Below are 22,911 nucleotides of genomic sequence, written 5' to 3'. Positions count from 1 at the left end.
GAAAAGTTATGACTAAAGTTAAAGTGTGATAATTTTATTGGAAAAGTGGGTAAAACTCCAAAGTCAAGTCAAGAGGTCAAATTTGATGGTACCCGAAGAAAAATCTTGTCACAGGGAATCAACTGTGAAATATCAAGGCTGTAGCCCCGCCCACTCAAAAGTTATGAGCAAGGTTGAAGACAAACAGACAGACGGACAGACAGGGTAAAAACCATATCCCCCGAATCTTCAATTACGGGGGTATGAAAATACACCGAAATGCTCAATTTTTCATATATTTACACATGATTGTATGTATGTAGTTTCTAATTTTCGTACATGGCCTATACGGCATATACTAGTATATATGAAAAATATATAATTTGATTCGTACTCATGACTTTCAAGTGACTCTTGTTCCAAATATGATTACAGTATTCCACAAGTATGTCCTTATTATCATGGCAAATCTTTATGGTGTGTAAAATAGTATTTTATCTGTGAGGAGAATTTCAACGCTACGTCAGAGCAGTAATGTTAAGCAGTGCTATTGATTGGCAAGGGTTGAACAGGGATCATTGTTTAACCAACCAAAATCTTTCTTATCGGATTTTAATTTTTGAATTATGATCCAACAAATTGATTTGTGACAAATGCTGAAATACAAAAGAGGATCCCTCTCCAAATATTGCGATTTTCAATCGAACCTTTCCGCCGGTGGTAATTTAACGACTGCATGGTTGTTGCAGAAGTTTTCCGCATAGAACTTTTTTCCTAGCGGGGAATTTTACACAAATAAAAAATTCTATTGAAGTTAATGAAGAGTGCACTCTAACATGAATAAAAGCTTACAGAATGTTGATTCTTAAAGTCTTTATTCGGTGGGGGAGAGCTCCTCAATTAGCAGCTAATATGTAGTAATAAAATGCATAATTAAACTCGGCGGAAATCGCAGCTTTGAGTTGAAGCATCGTTGCTATTTTAGGAATATTAAAGTTGGTGATGCGTGTATTTGGTAACGATTGTAGAATTATGAGATGATTTGCTAAGCCTAAGGGTTAACTGGGCTGGAAAACTGGAATTTCTCGAGGAAAAGGTGTCATTGACGCACATTGTGGATCCGTATTAAGGGATCTTGACTAAGCAGATACTGGCGAGGTGAATAAAGTGCATACGCATGCAGCTGCCGACCTCAGACAATTTCATATTGTCAATTTTTAATTTACTGGGTGAAAGTATATACAAAAGTTACACTTTTCATGTTGTACATGTGATTTGGTATAAATTTTTTACCAGTATATTAAAAATTTACATAATGACCATATCCTTAAACTCTTAAGATTAATATCCTTTTACCTCTGTATAGAAAATTCTTTTCAAAAAGTATGATTAATTCTAACATTTTGTTGTCTAGGAAACAGAAATGTGCAAAGAGGTACTGTTATATTTTATTTTACACTATACTTCATACTTGTACTTAGCGTTATAGCTTGTAATAATTTCACATTATCGACGGGTGCGTGCTGTGTGATTAAAAAATATATCATATTTCATACCGGACTTATTTTAATTAAAGACGCCAGCTGTCGTTTGTTTGTAGTATGAATTCTCTCTCTCTCTAAAAATAAGTTTGAGGAGATCAGATAATCAACATCATTAGCGAAATGATAATAGGAATACAGTTTAGCATCATGTGCCGACTGTAACTCCTCTGATATTTTTTTTATTTTAAAAATCAATTAATTTTTTTAAGTAAAAAAGTCTGCATTGAGTGTATAATATCTCGTTGAGCAAAAATGATTTTTCAGCCGTAAAGAAAAGTTCTATTACTCTCAACATTTGAAATGTAACTGTAGAAAATCATGATCAGTTAAAAGTTCTAAACATCAACAACTCTCTCTCTCTCTCCTTTTAATCAGCATCTTAGTGCCTTTTAAAGGGAACTTTCCATTAGTAAGAACAATTATCATTATTTTTTTTTTAATTACAGAACCTCTTTTTTATTACAGAACTCTGAGGCAAGAAATTAACAGTAAAAATTGCAAAGATTAGAAGCTGTTAATTTTCTTCTTTTGAATTTGAGCTTTTTCGGTTTGTTCCTTCGAGCCGTGATTAATAATGATAATAATAAAAGTTGTTTCCATGGTGTTTTAGGTGTAGTCATTATTGATTTTATATATGCTAATTTGTACCTGGCATTGAAAAGAATCTCTATCAGTTCTATATATGTTTTGTATTTCACCCTTTGTACAGCACATTTTACGCGACTAAAATCGATACAAATATATATGTATAATCCTTGAATAATTCTGAAATGTTCCTCCAAAGATCTGAAAACATTTTCTCAGAGAAAAAAGTCTCAGTACAGCATGTTAAGGACTTTTGTTTTTGTTTTTAAATGAATTTAGAATAAATTTCATAATTGTAAAAATCTTCCTTTTTTCTACAACAATAAGATAATTCTCTGCATGGATATTGTACTCATATATAAGAAGTAAATATTTCGGCATTGCTTGAGCAATAATTTAAAACTGATTCACTGACCTGAATGGATCAAATGAACAGGCAGGGTATATGTGTTCCCAGAGGTTCGATAACTGAGCATAGCCTTAATTTATGTAATTATTAACTGAGAATCAGATAACCTTCATATAAACCAAAAAAAAAAATCCGATGTTTGGAAAGAAAAAAACCTCACCTTCACGTTCTTTAACAACCCCATTCACCCTAACCATGGCTACTTCCATTAAAACATATTGTACGTGCATGTACTGTTACTCCATGTCATAAAAACATTGTTATTTTCATTTCTTACAATAGTTCAATAGCCGCGCTAAGTAATGAAGAATGATATTTACAAAATATATTATAAGAACATGACTTAAAAATTAAAGACTTCACAAGAATAGAAATAATGATCCTCTCCATGTTTATAGATGGTCATTGTTTTGCTCGCGTGCAAATTTTGTAAATTGTTGTAAATATTTGTGAAAGAGTGTCTTATTTTCATACTGGACGATTTTTGTACCCCCTGCTTGAAAAGTGGGAGGGTTTATAGTGATGGGGATGTCCGTCTGTACCTCCGTCCGCCTGTCTGTACCTCCGTCCTCTGTTACACTTTGGGGTACCTATCCTTTTATACCACTGAATGAAATTTAATGAGACTTAAAGAGAATCTTTGTTACATAGTGCCTTTGTGCGCCTCCTACTTTACATTTTGATACAAGTATTTCAGGTTTCCCAAAGCAAAACATGGACACTGCCATACTTTCTATAATATTAAAGGGTATCCATCTCTTATCCGCAACTCTACCTACACCACTGAATTGACTGAATAAAATATAAGGATACTTTTACAGATTCATTATTACATAATGCCACTGCGGACCTCCCATTTTACTTTTTGATCTGACACTTATTTCTGGTCTCCCAGAGCAAACCATGGACTTTACCTCTATAATCATACGTGAGGAGGGGGCATCAGTTAGTGAGTGCAGTGCTCACAGTACCTCCATTTAATTTTTTAACATGTTTAAGTTTTTGATGGATTTAAAGTCTACATATATACGTTGATTTCGAACTCATATCTCGTTTTTAGCCGGGCTCATTGCTCGTAGAGCAATGCCCGGCTATTGCGACGGTGAGCAACAGGAAATGCTGCTTCTTCACCGCCAAATTGAGTTTACGAGTAAAAAGATAGTACGTACGAAATAGTAAGTCAAATATTTTTATCAAAATATTAAATTGTTTAATATTTTTTCTGGCTCCTTTGACTAATATTTTACAAAGCAATTCAAAAGGTGCGAAAGGTTTTCATCAGGAATCCCTGTCTGCGTCATATTCTATAAACAAAGGTTGTACTATCAGGCTAACACAAATGCAGTGAACATCATTAATGACTTGATGCAAAACTCCCCGCTGAGGACACATCAGTGCATAGTCGTTTGACCTTAATTAATCTTGCTGCATCGGTGTTTATTTACTTCTAATACTATAATTGCCATTGAGATATTTTTGTGTGTAACATATCCTTTAGCCCGGCTTTCAGTACTTCTGAGTACTTTGATTAACATACAACCCTCTGTGATGTATGTTCGATACGGTTTCCTTTGATAGATTTTTTTCAATTTCAATGAATTCTGCATTAAGAATACCATGTGAACTTAAAAATATTCTTCTTATTCCAATTTCAATACTATAATATTGATAAACGTGTAGCGCTTGAACTTTAGTCCTTCATTAATTCCTTGATGGACCAATGCTTTACGCACACTATATAAGAAGTAAACACGGCGTCTGAACTAGAGAAGCTATATCACTTGACCGAAATACATTACCTAAACATGCAGCATGAATCAGTTCCAATAAGTCATAATTTAACAAGGAAACAAGGAGTCGGGGGTGTTATTTTCTGCAGTGGCACATACCTAGTGTTGCCTTGCATATGTACCGTGGCCTTGGAGTTTGTTCACCTATATGAATCATGACCAAGAATCCGGTGAAACGAAAGTTCGGCTCGAATTTGGGTGAGATAAGAGTAGATTTTATTCAACAGATTTGGATTTCAATGGCTGTGGACAGTCAAATCTATCTTGACAGGAACATAAATGTATATAATGCCGATAGCCCTTTGTATCTGTTAGACCTAAAAATGTTGAAGTTTGTTCAACAAGCATACCAAGATCTTTCACTCTTGTATATTTCGGGGGGATGGGGATGAGTTTAAAAAACCTCAACTGGTAATTTTAACCATTAAGTGAATATTCTTATGTACCATGCGGAATTGATCAATCAAAGTCACTTCTAGTGCGAGGTATGATTATATTTTTAAGGTCTGTATTTCATACGTGTGCATTTTCCATTTTACGGGTTGGCGATAAATGCCAAATTTACATTACACTAGCGTAAAAAAATGCATTTTTTAAATGATAAAGAGTACTTTAACATGAACAAAATAGGCAAGTCCATATGTTATCCATTAAGTCATCAAGCAATAATTATACAAAAAAGAATTTTTAATAGATAACTAATAACCTGATTCCTACACCACCCTCAACTAAAGTTTGCCATAGCGACCTGCTTCTTACAACATAGCAATAACATGAATATTTTATCCTTTAGGCGTCCCTCCATCTCTTTATAAAAGTGGTAAACTTTATCAAAATCATATACTTGGCTCAAAATAAACACATACATCAATATTTTAAGAGTGCGAGTGGGAGTTATCGACCCGTGGGGCTTCACAACAGCTGGAGTTGAGAATTTTTTTAAATCATAAATCAATTTTGCTAAAAATGACAAATTGAATATGGCGATGTGACACAGTTTTTGTGTACATCTCTTAGTGGGGGATGATTTTTTTTAAATATTTATAATATCGGGGTATTATAGGATTAAACGTTCTTTTGCCAAATAAATTTCAGAAAATTTAAAATCTGACTGCCTTGGTTTAATTGGTTTTTCTCTTCTTTACATTAATCTTTTTAGTGAAGAAGTATTGAAGATGATAAACTAAGTTCTTTATTTATATTTACAAAAAAAATTCGTCAAAATAGAAAAGTGTGGCAAAGAACTGGAAAAAATTGCTTATTTTTCAACAACTGTGTTACGATACTGCAAAATCACTGATATTACAGGGAAATGTATATTAAATATGTCCTACCTTTAACAAGGAATTTATCTTAATAACAGACCGAAGTTTCCTGCAGTCTTCGGATTTAAAACATTATTATAAACCTTTGATTAGGGACCATGACAGAAATCTACAGATTCTTAGACAAGTGCGAACTGAGTATTATCTAAACATTTATCTAAACCATTGCAATCAGCATTAATAATCAGTTGACCTAAACTGAATGGCTATTTCTTAAGCATACAACAACGCATTATAGTCTTGAACATAGACATTTAATTTGTCGCAACAATACACATCAAGTTTTTGACACGCTAAGAAGCACGAGTTACACGAGTTATCCCTCTTTGAGTATGATAGACGTATCAAAATTGTTGAACTTTCATAATAAACCTGAACAAAGTATTTACACCTATCGTTCCATTACGCTTTTACTTTCAAGGGGATGCGATTTAAAATATTTGCATATACTGTTTACAGATAGCATCTAACGACAATACATCAACCACCTTAACAGAATTTAAAAATGTCTGGACGAAATGTGTACCCCCCTAAGTGCTTGAAATATTTAAACAACCACCAACAACAGATTTTAAAAAGAAAATCTGAGCTTTAATCCATTATTTGGACGTTCATCTCAAATATACAATAAATAAAAGAACGAATATTTGAAATCAAAGTAAATATTTCCAGTTTCGTTTGAAATTAAAATGACTTGTGAATGTACAAACTACCTGTGTACGCTAAATGAAAAAAAAATACTTCGTATGTGTATTTGGTAAACGTTAAAGAATTCAATTATAAATTTAATTTTCCTATTGCGGCAGTAAAACTTAAATATTATAAGCGATGGCACAATAATTTAAAAAATACAACAAAACAAAAAATCAATTTCAACGAAAAGTACTTTAGAAACGAAATCATAATTATAAGTCATAATTATAATTATGTTCCTCTGGGAACACATATACCCTACCCGTTCATTTTATCTATTCAGGATTCTTATACCTACGTGAATCCGTTTAAAAATTACTATAATCAACAGTGATTCACTTTCGTTCGTACACGTACATTGTAGTTTGCAGTAAGAATAATTAAAGTATGAACAAATGTCAAAGAAATTGTATCATGAATCGATTACTACTAATATAAAACAGGTACAGGGCTCGAAACTGAATTACATGTATATTTATGTTTCTCTTGACCAGTGCTTCACGTGATCAGCTTCCAACAATTGCATCTGCACATTGAAAGACTGCGTTTATGGCTGGAATTTCATTTTCAATTTTCATTTTATTTCATAATCATAAAGTTTCTCAATTTTAAACATTAAAACCCAATCAACATACTCTAATATCAGGCTATGTTATGAATAAAGTTGAATATAATTATACTTAATTTAATTTGATCCTGCTTGTATAGTCAACAGTTTATAAACGTCCTGTTTTCTGTAAAGGACAAGGCCTATCGAGGCCCCTTACATGAACTGCAAAAGGGCCATGGTTCGAAAAAAACTTCATAATACATGCGGGTGAAGTAAATCAGTACACTAATTTTACAATGTTATCTAAAAGTTCTTGTTGTTATTTTTAAAGGAATACCTATATGATATATGTACAAGTAAACAACTGGATTCATGAGGTTACCTAAGTTTTAAATTTCAAAGATGTGACGTGCACACCAGTTTGATACGTGCACTGCAAGCACTTGGTCTTAAGATACATGTTAAGATGTTTTTAATAAATATATATTTTCAAATATTTTACTGTATAAACCTTTGTATGGGCAGCGGAAAGGGCAAAAATTACAATAATAAGAAAACAATTATTTTATTTCAATGACCATAAAATCTTAACAAATGATATACAATGCATAATCAAAAGACCTTTTCGCAGATCAAATATACATTAAAGCAAAACCAACGAACAAGTACGTAACAAACATACATGAATGCAAAACCAACGACCATCTTTGATGTACAAACGTACATAAAAAACACGACAATCGAAAAAACTTAACCAACGTGCACGCGGTAAATCTATATTGATTCCCGGGTCAAACGGTCCCGTTTTCTTTTTTTTTTTTCCTTGCCGATTTCTTTTTTGTCGGCGCACAGAAAGTCTTCACACTTCTCAGGCAAATTTCTAGGTTAAAAAAAATTCATTAATATATAAAAACTTTAACAAATTGGTGTATTTATTACTGAATCAGCAGTATCATCTGCCAAAAGCAGTAAATCTAGTACTCAGCTATAAATGCGAAAATCACTGAAAAAAGGACACAAATGTTTTCGTAAAATCGCGATTGAAAACAACAAACTGAGGTACAGTTTATATTTTTTAATAAATGAAAACCCTCATTTACACGCAAGATAATTTGTATGCACAGAAATTCCCCCACACATTTTTTTGTATAGAACTCTTTGCACATTATGTTTATGTTCCCAGGCTATACAAACTGGACGTGGTTCTACCTCGGATCCCCCTTATTTTATTATTATTATTTTTTTTTTTACTTTTTTGGGGGGTGGGGGTTAATTCATCTTAAAAATTTAAAACAAAAGAAAAGAATTTACATAAAATGTAGAAAAATATATCATTCTCCTGAAGGCCGTTTCGTCAATTTTTGTTGTTCTTGTTACAAAAGTTGGTTTTCCCAAATTCTTTAAATATTACAAAAATCTATTACGATAACTTTACATTACAGTGGCATATCATACAGTGTATGACAGGTACGTAGCAACAATTCCCAATTTTAAGAGCAAGGTCAGAAAAGGGTTATGTAGTACATGTATATTAGGAAAAAAAATTGGCACTGAAAGAAGTTGAACCTAATGTCACACACACACGAGATTTTCTTATATCATTTAAATTTCCTTTTTGTTTTTGCTTGTTAAGTTTTTAAAATCTTTTTTTTCAGCTAGATTGAAATTTTTTCTTTGGTTACCCCCTCCTTTTAAAAACGATCCTACGTCAATGTATAACAATGCAGTACTTTCATTTTGCATTATTTTACCATAAGTACAATGCTAGATTTAGCTATTTTTATGAAGATTTTGATAAAAACTTTTTTGAAATCAAATCATTTTGATGTTATGAATTTTTTTTAGAATTTAATTGTTCATTTTTTTTATTAACACCACCAATTTTCACTAAAATACTAATTCAATCTTTTTGAGAAGAAATATCTTCTCAATATCAATACCTTAAAAGATACATGGACACAGATTTGAAATTAATTTATTTTTAAAGTTATTGAAAAAGATTGCCACCTTTTGTCTATTTAAAATTAAAATTTGTGAGAGTGCAAGGATGTGTCAATCAAACCCGTCTAAAAATTTGAAGTTTTAATAACTTTTAGATGAAAGATTTTTAATATATTTTTTTGTGTGAAATGCTGTTAAAATATATATGTCGTAATATTATACAGAAAATATTTACTTCAAATCTGTGCCCATGCACCTTTACTATCAACGACACTTACGTTTCTCTGTATCGATGTCCGTCTTTGGTTTTCATATTTATAAAGGAGTACTACATTTACCGCTTTTTGAAGGTGATACTGATGATTCAGTAATAAATACGCAAATTTGATTAAGTTTTTACATATTATTGAATTCATTTAAAAAGAAAATGTGCTGAGAAGTTTGAAGAGTTTCTGGGCACCGACAAATAAATTTTAAAAAAATCCGATACCGTTGAAAATATGACCGCGTGCACGTTGGTTAAGTTTTTTTCGCTTGTCGTGTTTTTATGATTTGTACTGCAAAGATGATCGTTGGTTTTGCATTCATGTATGTTTGTTACGTACTTGTTCGTTTGTTAAGCTTAAACGTATACTTGTTCTGCGAAAAGGTCTGTTGATTATGCATTGTATATCATTTGTTAAGTTTTTATGATCATTGATATTAAAATAATTGTTTGTTTTCTCATTATGGTAATTTTTGCCCTTTCCGCTGCCCATACCTTTGCCCAATCATAGGAATGAGCTAAAATGTGTTACCATCTCACTGAGATGCATATATATACGTTGTTAAACGTCCCTCTCGAGAATTTTTCACTTATATGGAGACGCCACCACTCACCGGTGGAGAGCTGCAAATATTGTCCATTGAGCAGTGAGGGGTCTTTTTCGTGCCAGCACCTATTGCAACACAGGACCTCGGTTTATACGGTCTCATCCGAAGGACTGGTCTCCACGTCACAAAGTGGGATTCGAACCCTCGTCGTAAGGATCAACTCATTGCTTCGCGAATCTGGAGCAGACGCTTTTCCCACTGCGCCACGCAGGCGACAATTATGAAAAAGGGCTCTTTTTAAATTTTGAATATCTTCCTATACAGCAAAACATAATAATTCAAGCGAAGTGACTTTCCTCCCCATGTCTTTAAAACATATCGTGATTTTTAACGAATATACGTCTACACCAAAGCAAATTCGTCGGTCCATAGCATTTCATTATAACAGTGTTTTACTGTATTTTTGACGCGCTATACAATATGAGAATAACCAGCGCAAGAAGGCAACAGCTTAACAGAAAAAACAAACGTATGGAATATTGCCTCTCTTCGAACTTCCATTGCAGTTGCTCTGAGACTGCAATATCATCTGCGCATACTCAGGTACAGGTCTACGCCAAGATCAAATATATTGCAAACTACATTAAAATCTACTTGTACAAGAGAATCATATATCAATGCTTCATATAAAAATGAATTAGTGCTAAGTAAATAAAGTGAATCCTCGATTTATTTACATCTTTAGTTAGAGCTCTTTTATCCATGTATCAATAAATCGGAATTTTCAACGCTAAAGATTAATCTAGAAACAATTTCGAGAAAGTACACATTGAGACGGCTCGAAGTTTTATTGACTATGTTGGACCACTCTATTAAAAGCTAATGGTTTGCGGAAAATACATTATTCTAGCTTAATTAGAAATTGTTATTAAAGGTTACAAATATTTGTTTCCAGAAAAATCATCTTGTCAGATATTAATGAATTTACAGTTGTTTTAATTAAATAGGTAGCATTAGCCAAGACATACAGTATACACGGATAAAGGAGTAACTCTTCATTCAATGTTGTTTGATTAATTGAATGTATAGATCTAGATTTAAATTATTAATGGTTAAGAGAAATTCGTTGTAAATGTCATATCTATCTTGTTAGTGTCATATAAATGTTTTTAAATGGCATTGACGAAGTAACAATATTTAATACTGTTTGAACATATGATTTTTATTTGTTTTGTTTGTTTGGTTGCTTTTTGCTTTATTTCGTTTCTTTCTTTTTTGCGGAGGGGTGTGTGTGTGTTTTTTTATTTGTGTTAAATACCAAAGGCAAGTAGAATGAGACCAACCGGCAATGCAATGCTGAAGTATAAGTATATTTTAATGACAAAAAGAAATACGCTGTACTTTTAAAGAGGACTTGGTATTCGGAATTTGTGGATTTGAAAAAGTTTAAATAATCACGAGTACCCAATTCGAATACTAACTTTACGTTGAATTCAGGGCATTTACAATAGAATTCGAAGTTATAGCGTTGATATCGCGTCTCCCGAGGGGAAAGATACGTATTGATCGTGGTATCTGGTCCGGCGATGCACTGATTTGAAAATCCGGTTTTTTAAAAAATCATTTGTCCCTCTGGATATCTCACCAAATAACAGTATAATTCAGAATGTGTTGAAAGCTTTTTTCATATATATATATATTCTATGAATTCGATAATTCTGTTTCGTAAATGCAAGTATGGAGTATTTTTCCAAACTGTTTTATACGATGGATAAAAAAAAATAAGTGAAAAAAAAGAAACTTGTTAAATTCAAAAATATGTGAAAAATAAAAAAAAATGCAGGGCAGTAAAAGGTTCTACACATCAGTAAGAAAAAAATGTCCAGTAAATAAATTATATTTTCTGCTCAATCATATACGATAAAAAATATGAATACCCTCCATCATGTGTCATAACAACACATATAGATTGTCTACCTTATATGAGTAGAAACCTGGAAATAACTATTTCTAAAACATAGCTATTTCAGAAGCCTTGTGTGTGTTACATGTGTTAATACCAAAGGCAAGTAGAAAACCAACCGGCAATGCAATGCTGAAGTATAAGTATATTTTAATGACAAAAAGAAATACGCTATATTTTATATAGGCTTTTGATTCAGGTGCTAATTTGTGGATTTGAAAAAGAAATAATCACGTATGTAGACTTTCGAATACTAACTTTACGTTGATATTCCCATTTAATTGGACATGCTATATATAGCTACGTACTCTTAACAATATCTTTAAGTACCAATTCAAAAATACAACCAGAACGTGGTACTGGTCTACTGGTTTGAACTTATAGCAAAGGAAGAGAAAAGTACTTAAGCAGCTGGGATTTGAAACTAAATAGAAAAATGATCGTTGATAAATCTCTTTTTCTTAGTGTATCATTGTGTGCCAAGTTATACTGAAATCAGACAAAAACTGTAGGAATTCAGCATTTTGAAACAATTTTTATATATATATCTATTTTTAGTAACCATGGCAAATTCGTTCATCAAAATTAAATTCGATATACAGAATTTTTCTTAACTGTCTTATTGTGTGCCAAAAAAAAATTCAGAAAAAAAAAACTTGTTAAAGTAGCATTTTGAAAGAATTTCACAAAAATTTCATTTTTAGTAACCAGGTTCTACACATTCATCGAAAAAAATGTCCAGTACATAAATTATATTTTCTGTAGTCTATTACGTTCCAAAATATGAAATCAGACCAAAACTGTAGGAGGAGTAGCATTTTGAAACAATTTTACAGATATTTCTATTTTTAGTAACCAAGGCAACACAGTTCATTTAAATCAAAAACCTACACAGAATTATGTACTGTCTAGCATTCATGCCAAGTTATATCGAAAGCAAAAAGAATAAGGAACAAAACAATTTCACAAAAATCATTTCCCAAGCACGGCAACACCGTTCATCAAATCAGAAACCGATACACAGAATTATGTATCTTAGTGTAAAGTTCTTGCGTGCCATGTTATACTGAAATCAGGCCAAAACTTATGGAAAAGAGATTGCATTAAAGAATTTTCACAGAAATTGTTGCTATTTTTAGCCACTATGTTGCTATGCACCGCAACATGTTTTCGAAATCAAAAACCGATATACAGAAAATGTAAGTTTCCGGTGACGTCATTTGTGTGCCATTATCCGAAGGGCAAAAACTGAAGGCCGAGTAGCATTGTGGCATTTGACAGAAATTTTTTTTTAGGTAACCACGGCAACACCGTTCATCGAAATCAAAAACCGATACAGAGAATTATGTTCCTTTAATTTTTTTTTTTACCATTTTTGATTTCATCGCGCAAAAACTTAGGTAGTGTAGCATTTTGAAAGAATTTGACAGAAAATTTGGCTATTTTTGTACCACGGCAACACCGTTCAATCGAATTTCCCGATACACAGAATTATGTGATCTTAGTGCGAGTCTACTTGTGTGCCAAGTTTTAACCTGGAAAAACAGCTATTTCAGAAGCCTTATAACAAAGGATACATTTTGAAAGAATTTGACAGAAATTATTTTAGCGAACATCACGGTTTCCCGTTCATCGTAATCAATGATACACAGAATTTTATATCTTTGAGTCTACTTGTGTGCCAATGTTATATTGAAATTAACCAGAATATAATAGACGTATGTGGACTTTGCTAATTAGCTCGACCTTCATATTCCTATTTAATTGGACATGCTACGTACTATAAACAATATCTTTAAGTACCAATTCAAAAATACAAAAAATCGGGGGTTCTGCATAACAAGGAAATGTTTGCTGCAGCTCTGACGCCAAAGTATTGTAGACAGATTTGGTTGAACAGCAAACCGTAATTATGGACATAATGTCATAAGCATTGATTGATTGCATGTTGTTTTACGCCCCATTCGAGAATATTTCACTTATATAGAGACGTCATCCTATACAGATGAAGGGCTTCAAATTTTGACCTTAACTCTGCACCCAGGGTCACTGAGCAGTGAGGAATCCTTATCGTGCCAGCACCTCCTTTGACACAGGGCCTCGGATTTTAAGGTCTCATCCGAAGCACCCTGGACACAAGGTTCTTAAAACTCCCATTTACTGAAGAACATGGTCGAGAAAAATTAAATCAATCATAACGAAATTTTCTTTGATATACCAGTTATCATGACACTAAAACTCTTCATGTACAATATCTACTACAACCTCACAAGCATTGAAAATACATGTGCTAGTATTTGTTCATAAAATAGAATGGGCAAAAATGACTTTTTTGGCGTACATAGATATTTTTTCCCGTATAAGTGGGTTTCCACTTAATTTTCTTTTTTCAAAATGCATACATGTATATTTTCAATTTGTATATTTTTTTTTTTGGTTGCAAAATATTGAAAAAATTACCAGTTACATGACGCGGTTCCATGCATTTTTTTTTTGGTTGCTAAAATAAAACCTGGATTTAAAAAACACTACATGTACTATGATAGTTTTGTTACACAATGTCTTTCATAGAAATATCTGTAATTCATTCATTCAATGCTCACATCGGAAACGATATTTAATGACAAGTGTTATGAGTTGCATGGTCAACATAATTCGCATTTGTATGTTGTTTACCGACCCTCTCGAGAATTTTTACTCGTATGGAGAAGCCACCACTTGCCTGTGGAGTGCAGCAAATTTAACCCTGTACTTGGCACTTACGGCCATGGAGCAGTAAGGGATCTTTTTTTCGTGCCAGCACGTACTGCGAGAAGCGGGACCTCGATTTACATGGTCTCATCCAAAGGACCGGTCTCTACGTCACACGGTGGTGTTCAAACCCGCTGTTAAAGGATCAACTCCTCTATGGCAGTCATTCTACCCTCTGCGTCATGTGGGCGACTAAATCGCGTTTAATAACTTGATTGATTGTATATTGTTTAACGTCCCTCCCGATAATTTTTCACTATGGAGACGCCACCTCTTGCCGGTGGGGAGCAACAAATTTAGTCGTCCTATACTCGGCTCTTAGGGCCATTCAGCAGGGGGAATCTTTTTCGTGCCAGCACCTACTGCGACACGGGACCTCGGTTTATACGATTATATCCGAAGGACCGGTCTCCACGTCTCATAGTGGGATTCGAACCCGCGGCGTACGTAAGGATCAACTCCTTACTTCGCGATTCTAGAGCACACGCTCGCATTTGAAGACACCATTAACGGACCATACTCATTGTGAATAAGGAGTTTCTGGATTTTTTTATTCATTTGGCAAACTTTAAGTCTTAACAGAATCGAAAAACTTTAACCATAAAAGAATAAATGTCACAGAAATGTTTTATTTTCATAATTTCATATCAAGTAACAATGAGAACTTTCATAGGGTATGGCACAAAATGACATTTAGTAAAATGATTTCCAAACTGAATCAAGGAATCAGAATCCTTTAGCCCTAACTGACGTCATATACCAAGTTTTATAGATAGATGATTTGACCTGCACTGAGGCAGAATACAATTTTTCATTTAATGTCAATCCATTATATAAACCTCGCAGGCGCCCTCGAAACTTCTAAGAGCTACATTTAGCAAGAATATAAATGACCATCGTGCCCTCGGTATATCGTTTGTTGATTGCCAACGAGTTCTAAGACTAACTTTCATTCTGCATGAGAGAGACCTATTCTTTATGCTTTCGCCTCCGTGAACAATACAGTTAACGTTTTAGAAAATGCTTGCTTTCTATCGAGTTTATTCCTCCGCTGGGATTTCGTTGGATGAGTGTGTTATTGGTTCGAAATGGGCAGATTTTCATTAAGTATGCATTACTAATTCTTAACGTCGGTTGTTCATGAAAGTAAGAGTAAAAATATAATTCAAACGCTGGCTTATTTATCCTGATCAGTTTTGTGTTCTTTCTTGATTCTTTTGTGATAAAGTTTTATGTTAAGCTATATTTTCCTCAGACTGTAACTTAAGATGGGCATCCCAATCCCATAAAGGGAAAGTAAACAAATTATATAAGATGAAATTAAGTTATTTCATTTCCCTGTAATCATCATGTGAATATATAAATTTTAATAAATTTGATAAATATTAAATTTGATAAATATTACTTATAAAAAATTATCTTCAAACAAGTCTAAATTAAAGTGTCTGATAAGATATTACTGCTGATAAAATAAACATTTCAGAAAATACATTCTTTTCTGTGTTTTTTTTATATTAAGGATATATGGAAAATCCGAAGATAAAACACATGCCTACTCCAAATTTCTTAAATGAAAGCTTTTAAGAAAATGTCAACAATATATAACTTTTTAATGCTTTCAGTTTAATTTGTTAATATTATTGATAAAAATCTTCTTTTTCAATTAATTTATAAAAGTTTTAAAACCAAGAAAAGCGCCTTAATGAATTAATAGTATTATTATTTAAAATAGGATATCAAACATTTTCATTAAAATAATCAACTGTCAGATTAGGATAAAGGAACGTACCTCGTTTTGGTCAAGATTAATCCATTCACTGTCAAACATATTTTTATAATGTTTATTTTTCACAATTTTCAACACGGACCATGTAATCTACTCAACCGGACACACATACATGCAACTTTGAATGACAACATGTCCCGTGTGGTTGTCCGCTCTAAAACTAATTTGGTCAACTGCATTTCCTGTTTTTAACTCCATCATGGATGCTGTATCTCAAAATTGTTGTCCGTGAAGTGAAAAATTTGGGAACTTCTACAGGTGTCTATCAAAAATCGTTGCCTTATCGTTCACCTGCAAGAAAAACAAAATAGTGGTAATTATTTCAAGTTACCAGGGGACGTGAAATTAGTTAAAGGTTATTTGTTGCCAAGACTACAATTAATCGTTTCCAAGAAATTGCAAGAAAAAAAGTAGGCCCGTTACATTTGTTACGGGGATATATTGCCTGTAATGATGTTCCAACGTTCCAAAGCAGTCGTATTGAGACTTGGCAATGATATGAAAATATGTAAGTGGGAAAGAGAATCTATAGGTCTTATGATTTAAAGACATGAAAACTGTGTGTATTTTATGTTTTCATGAGAGGTCTGAAATGAAAATGTCATTTTTATAGCTATAAAAACATTTGAATTAAATCACTTCAATACGGTAATTGTTCGCACTTTGAAATTGAAAGACCCATGCAATACGGACTAGTGCCAGGGTTTAAGTGTATTTATTAATTCTGCTTTTAAAAACATACAAATATTCACATGTGAACATAAATCAGTGATATCGCACGCTTGTGCATTCACACCTTTAAACAAATAATTTTCAAAGGAAGAAAAGATTATGTAATTCACTTAGCATATATTCCAACAAACATATACCAAATAATGAAATATTATTCAATATACGCAAAAGAAATATATACACAAAATACATTTATCATATTGAATGCATTTGTAATGCTCTTTTTATCAAAAAATGAAGGACAAAATTCTCAAAAAAGTAATGTTAAAAGACGTTTCTTCAAGGCAAACTATATTAATTGTTCTGCTTGTAAGGAACAGTCAGAAATCTGGAATTTATTGTAATCATGTTTAGCAATTGAAAGCAATGGCGCACTTTCTGCAAACTGACGAAAGACAGTGAGTAGATTAAGTATATATTTACCTTCTCGTACCAGCAGTTAGCCTTTGTTTGTTAACACATCTATACTTCTCATTAAGTCAACAAATCAGTCTATTTCATGAACGTTAAAAACATCTGTTCTTCGTCCATTAGGAGAAAACATATTTCAATGTACAGAAACAATATTGCCTCAACAATGGGGATCCTTCAATTGTAATGTTGCATCGTCATATTATGAAGATTTTAAAAATTTTGCTTTAAGATTTTTTCCTTGTAATTAGCTTATAAGTTTCTTTGGTGATGTGGTATGTTTACATGGAAACATTAAAAGAATTTCCCCAATGGGACCACATTCATTACTGAAAAGGTCAGGATATCGATCCATGGCGAAATAAATCATACAAATCAGAATTTTAAGAAATTTTCTTTCAGAAAAATGACAATGCTCACTTACCTTTTCAATACAGATCGACTTAAACAAGCTTATTAAGAAAATATATTTATACATTTCCTCTGAAATGATGATCTAGTTTTAACTAGCGATGTTCCATTAGCCCAACGAAACATCTTCATTAGTGAAATGTATTTTTTACGAGCTCTTGTTGTTATATTTACTGAGCTACATTAATTGCGGTAATTGCAAAGGTATTATGTAACAAAATTCAGTCCGTTTTCTCGGGTATTTTTAATGCAGATAGAAATAACATATGATTTTCTGAGGAAAACTGAGGACAATTTATTATTTAAAAATTGATTTAAAAAAAGAAGAAAGCCACTCTTTAAATTTTTAGCTCTACTGGTCAGAGACCAGAAGAGCTTATGCGATAGTAATGCGTCCGTCGTCCGTCTGTCTGTCTGTCTGTCTGTAAACAATTTTTCAAAATGCTACTCCTCCTACAGTTTTGGTCCGATTTCAGTATAACCTGGCACACAAGTAGACTACACTAAGATACATAATTTTGTGCATCGGTTTATGATTTCGAAGAAATGGTGTTGCCGTGGTTACTAAAAATAGAAATTTCTGTGAAATTCTTTCGAAATGCTACTCCTCCTACAGTTTTGGTCCGATTTCAGCATAACTTGGCACACAAGTAGACTACACTAAGATACATAATTCTGTGCATCAGTTTTTGATTTCGATGAACGGTGTTGCCGTGGTTTCTAAAAATAGAAATTTCTGTGAAATTCTTTCGAAATGCTACTCCTCCTACAGTTTTGGTCCAATTTCAATATTACTTGGGACACAAGTAGACTACACTAAGATACACAAGTTGAATTGATCAAAGCATCAAATCGGCCGCAAACAAAATTAAGCATTTAAAAAAATTCTTTCACAATCAAGGAATGCACATCAAGATATTCAAATGTGAAATATTTGAATCATTTTTATTTCAGTCATGCAGTCTTCAAAGCACAATAAATATTTTTAAAGAATTAAATAAGGCTGTTCAAAGTTAATTCTACGTTTAACGTCACATCTAAAGTTCAAAACCTACGAGGGAGGGAGGAAAAAAATAAACAAACAAAAATTTCAAACAATTGTGAATTTATTCAAATAAACCATTTCAGTACATTAACTAGAATTGAGTAATAAGAGTATTGGATGTGACACCTAAGTTTAATTTCCCTAGCAGAGTTTTTCCTTAGAATGTTAATTGGTTTGAGTCCTGTTGTGAGCAATATGCAGGAAAGTTGCTTGTCCTTTGGATTTATATTGCCTCACATCCATGGTGCCCTGTAAGGAAATGCTTCTTCTTGTGGGAATAGTTGATCAATATCTACAATAAAGATTATGATGACAATATTTAATACATTCTTACATTGAAATATCTTGAAATTGAATTATGTTGTATTTTTTTCTCACAGTACTAGATCTATTAGAATTTAGATTTGAAAGTGTATTACATGTAGTTTATTCTAAATACCTTCAATTCCACATACAGGACATGGTTCTTCACTTCTTAAAATACCCAACAACTTTCCTTACTCTCCTTCACTTGAAAGGCTTATCTTCTGTAAGCTTCTCCCTGCTCAAATGGCAAAGACTAGTATTATCTTTCCAAAAACATGTAGGTATTTATACTAGGTACGTACCTGAATTATGAAGAAATCAATCTTACTCATTACTGTTCCTTTGAATTTTTACAAATATTTAATATGAAAGTATTTGATAAAATTTAGATGATGCATCTCACTGTATATAATTTTTTTTTACACATCTTGCACTCAGTTAAAAGCTCTGCAATTCTCTCCAAAATACGATGAAAAGTTCAGCCAAAATAATCACGAACTGAGTCTGTCATTGTCACAGTCTTTACACATGGTACATATGATTCGAAGACTGACAAAAAAAAAAATCAACAAACTAGACTTTGTCATTAACTTCAATCATAAAAACATCAATTTTTTTTACTTACATTTATGATCCCATACTGTTTAATTCAATAAACACAAACACCATCTACTGAGGTATCAAAGCACATTTTCTGTCACTACGGGATGCAGAATTGAGTCGCTAAATATAGAACCAAACCGGAACGGAAATACGGAATTCCGAATTGTTTGTTTTTTTCAAAGACGATTTTCTCCAAAACCTACGCGCGCGGGTGACGTTAAACGTAGAATTAATCTTAAACAGCCTAAATAGACATTACCACATTAGCTAATAAATAGATTTATCGATGTAAAAAAAATCATGTTCGTTGATGAATTATAAGAATCTATTGTCATCAAAACAAAGATGTAGGCTTGTAAAGATGAAACACGTGCTGATACCCTGGATATTGGTCACGTGATAATGCCCATGGTTTCTGCAGGTCGCGGTGCAAAATGTAAAAAAAAAAATGTGTCCTTTGTAGATGTAGACCAAATGCATTCAAAACAATTTTTATTAGTAGTTGAAAAACTCCTCAATTTTTCATTCACTATGCACTTGGGACCACATCATTATTATCCGGAAAATCTTGACGATTTCTTTTCATATCTTACACACTCCCAGGCTGGGGAGTAGCTAATGTAAACTCTTTTTATATTTACCATAAATTATCGATGATCTGATGAGAAATGATAATGAAACTGAAATTTAATAACAACATTTAATACTAAGTTTAAGCAAGTTTTTAAAATATTTTACTCATGATTTTTACTTGTTATCATTTTATTGAAGTAATATAAAAATAACGTCTCATTTCCCCATGTGCACTTTCAAACACAATCACAAATAGATCGGCCGCTGCTGCGGCCGATAATAATTCTGTGCATCGGTTTTTGATTTCGATGAATGGTGTTGCCGTGGTTACTAAAAATAGAAATTTCGGTGAAATTTTTTCGAAAATGCTACTCCTCCCACAGTTTTGGTCCAATTTCAGTATTACTTGGCACACAAGTAGACTACACTAAGATACATAATTCTGTGCATGGGTTTTCGCTTTCGATGAACGGTGTTGCCATGGTTACTAAAAATAGAAATTTCTGAGAAATTATTTTAAAATGCTACTCCTCCTACAGTTTTGGTCCGATTACAATATAATTTGGCACACAAGTAGACTATACTAAGATACATAATTCTGTGCATCGGTTTTTAGCTCTACTGGTCAGAGACCAGAAGAGCTTATGCAATAGTAAGGTGTCTGTCGTCCGTCTGTCTGTCTGTCTGTAAACAATTTTTCAAAATGCTACTCCTCCTACAGTTTTGGTCCGATTTCAATGTAACTTGGCACACAAGTAGACTACACTAAGACACATAATTCTGTGCATCGGTTTTTGATTTCGATGAATAGTGTTGCCGTGGTTACTAAAAATAGAATTTTCTGTGAAATTCCTTTAAAACACTACTCCTTCTACAGTTTTGGTCTGATTTCAATTTAACTTGGCACACAAGTAGACTACACTAAGGGGACGACCATTTGATCCTGAGGGGGGGGGGGGGGCGGCAAAATTTTTTGAGACGGATTATTTATTTTCATGCCTGTCGAGGACAGATTATTTATTTTCAAGATTATCAAGGACAGATTATTTATTTTCTTCTGTCTTACCGTGCCTTGATCAATTTATTCTAAAAGACTAATCATTTATATACCATATTCGGATACAGGATTTGAGGAGGGGACAGGTATAACTTTGTTTAGGCAAGAGGTCTGGGGCCGCCGTAAGGGCCCCAGTGGGTCCTGGGCGAATCCCTGGTGGAGGCCAAGGGAGTACACCCCCCACACCCCCGAAGCTCTTGGGGGTTTCGTGTATTTTAAAAGTAAAACCAGGCACTATTATAGTGGTATTTAATATTATAAACCAAAGTATGACAAAATTAATACTGGTCATACAGTACTTTGAATGAAGTAAGTTCAGGGAGCAAAGCCACCTGAGGCTCTTGGGTTTTTCAATATGTACAAGAGTAAAACTTTTGTAGAAATTGGTTAGATATGTACCAAAGTATGACATTATTAAGTCATACCATACTTTGAAAAGGGCCTAGGGGGCGAAGCCTCCTGAAGCTTTTGGGTTTTTGTGTATTTTAAGAGTAAAACTAGGCACAAAAATATTGGTATTGTCCTAAAGTATGGCATTGTTATTATTATTCGTATCATACTTTGAAATTTTAAGGGAGGGCCAGGGGTCGTACACATGTAGGTCCCCCTTAAATCCGCCAGTGTTTAAGTGTATTTTGTATTAATTTATCTGGAAAGTATAATTATTCGACAAGAAAATTTATCTACTGTGGTGTATAAGAATTTGTTTGTATTTAAAGTTATTCATCACACCTACTAAGTGCACATTGTCATGTTGATAAACTGACTTAAGTATCCAGTCTGGTAATCTGATTTTAGATACTATTTTGTTCTGAAATGGCGAGCGAAGCGAGCCAAGAAAATTTTTGAATTGAAGACTTTTGAGATTAAATCATACGTAAATAAAAATGGTATTTTTACAATATTTAATTATCAGAAGTCAAGGTCAGATTATTTATTTCCTCTGTAGTGGAGGACAGATTATTTATTTTCAACATTTTCAGGGACAGATTATTTATTTCCAAAATCTGCCAGCCCCCCCCCCCCCCCTCAGAATCAAATGGTCGTCCCCTTAGGACAGATTATTGAAAATAAATAATCTGTCCTCCTCTGCAAAGAAAATAAATAATCTGACCTTGACTTATGATATTTAAATATTGTGAAAAATACCTTTTTATTTACGTTCAATTTAACCTCAGAATCTTCAATTCAGCATTTTTTAGGCTCGCTTCGCTCGCCATTTTAGAACCAAATAGTATTTAAAATCATATTACCAGACTGGATACTTGTAGTTAGTTGATCAGCATGGCAATGTGCACTCAGTAGATGTGATGAATTACTTTAAATACAAGCCAATTCTTAAACACCACAAAAGATAAATTTTCTTGTCAAAGAAGTATACTTCCCGATAAATTAATACAAAGTATACAGTGGCGGATTTAAGGAAGGCGTACATGTGTATGATCCCTCCCCTAAAATTTCAAACATGATATGAATAATATTAATATTGCCATAGTTTAGTACAACACCAATATTTTTGTGCCTAGTTGTACTCTTAAAATACACAAAAACACAAGAGCTTCAGGGGGCTAGGCCCCGTTCATTCAAAGTATGATATGACTAGTATTAATTATGTCATACTTTGGAACATAACTAACTAATTCC

The 22,911-nt window shown here is 33.0% G+C and overlaps 1 protein-coding gene across 3 annotated transcripts in view; it reads right to left on the bottom strand.

Moving 5' to 3' along the window:
- LOC134236221 (small conductance calcium-activated potassium channel protein 2-like) overlaps positions 1-22,911 on the bottom strand; it is an 88,121-nt gene that overhangs the window by 41,480 nt on the left and 23,730 nt on the right. For all 3 annotated transcript variants that reach the window (XM_062718381.1, XM_062718379.1, XM_062718380.1), the window contains exon 2: positions 16,133-16,420. The gene's annotated coding sequence lies outside the window, so the exon portion shown is untranslated. The remainder of the gene's footprint in view (positions 1-16,132; positions 16,421-22,911) is intronic.

This window comes from Saccostrea cucullata, unplaced genomic scaffold, assembly GCF_032062105.1.
Source record: "Saccostrea cucullata isolate Sc308-1 unplaced genomic scaffold, CSIRO_AGI_Scuc_v1 ctg172, whole genome shotgun sequence".
Classification (NCBI taxonomy): Eukaryota; Metazoa; Mollusca; class Bivalvia; order Ostreida; family Ostreidae; genus Saccostrea; species Saccostrea cuccullata.
This window is presented reverse-complemented; position numbering and strand designations above follow the sequence as displayed.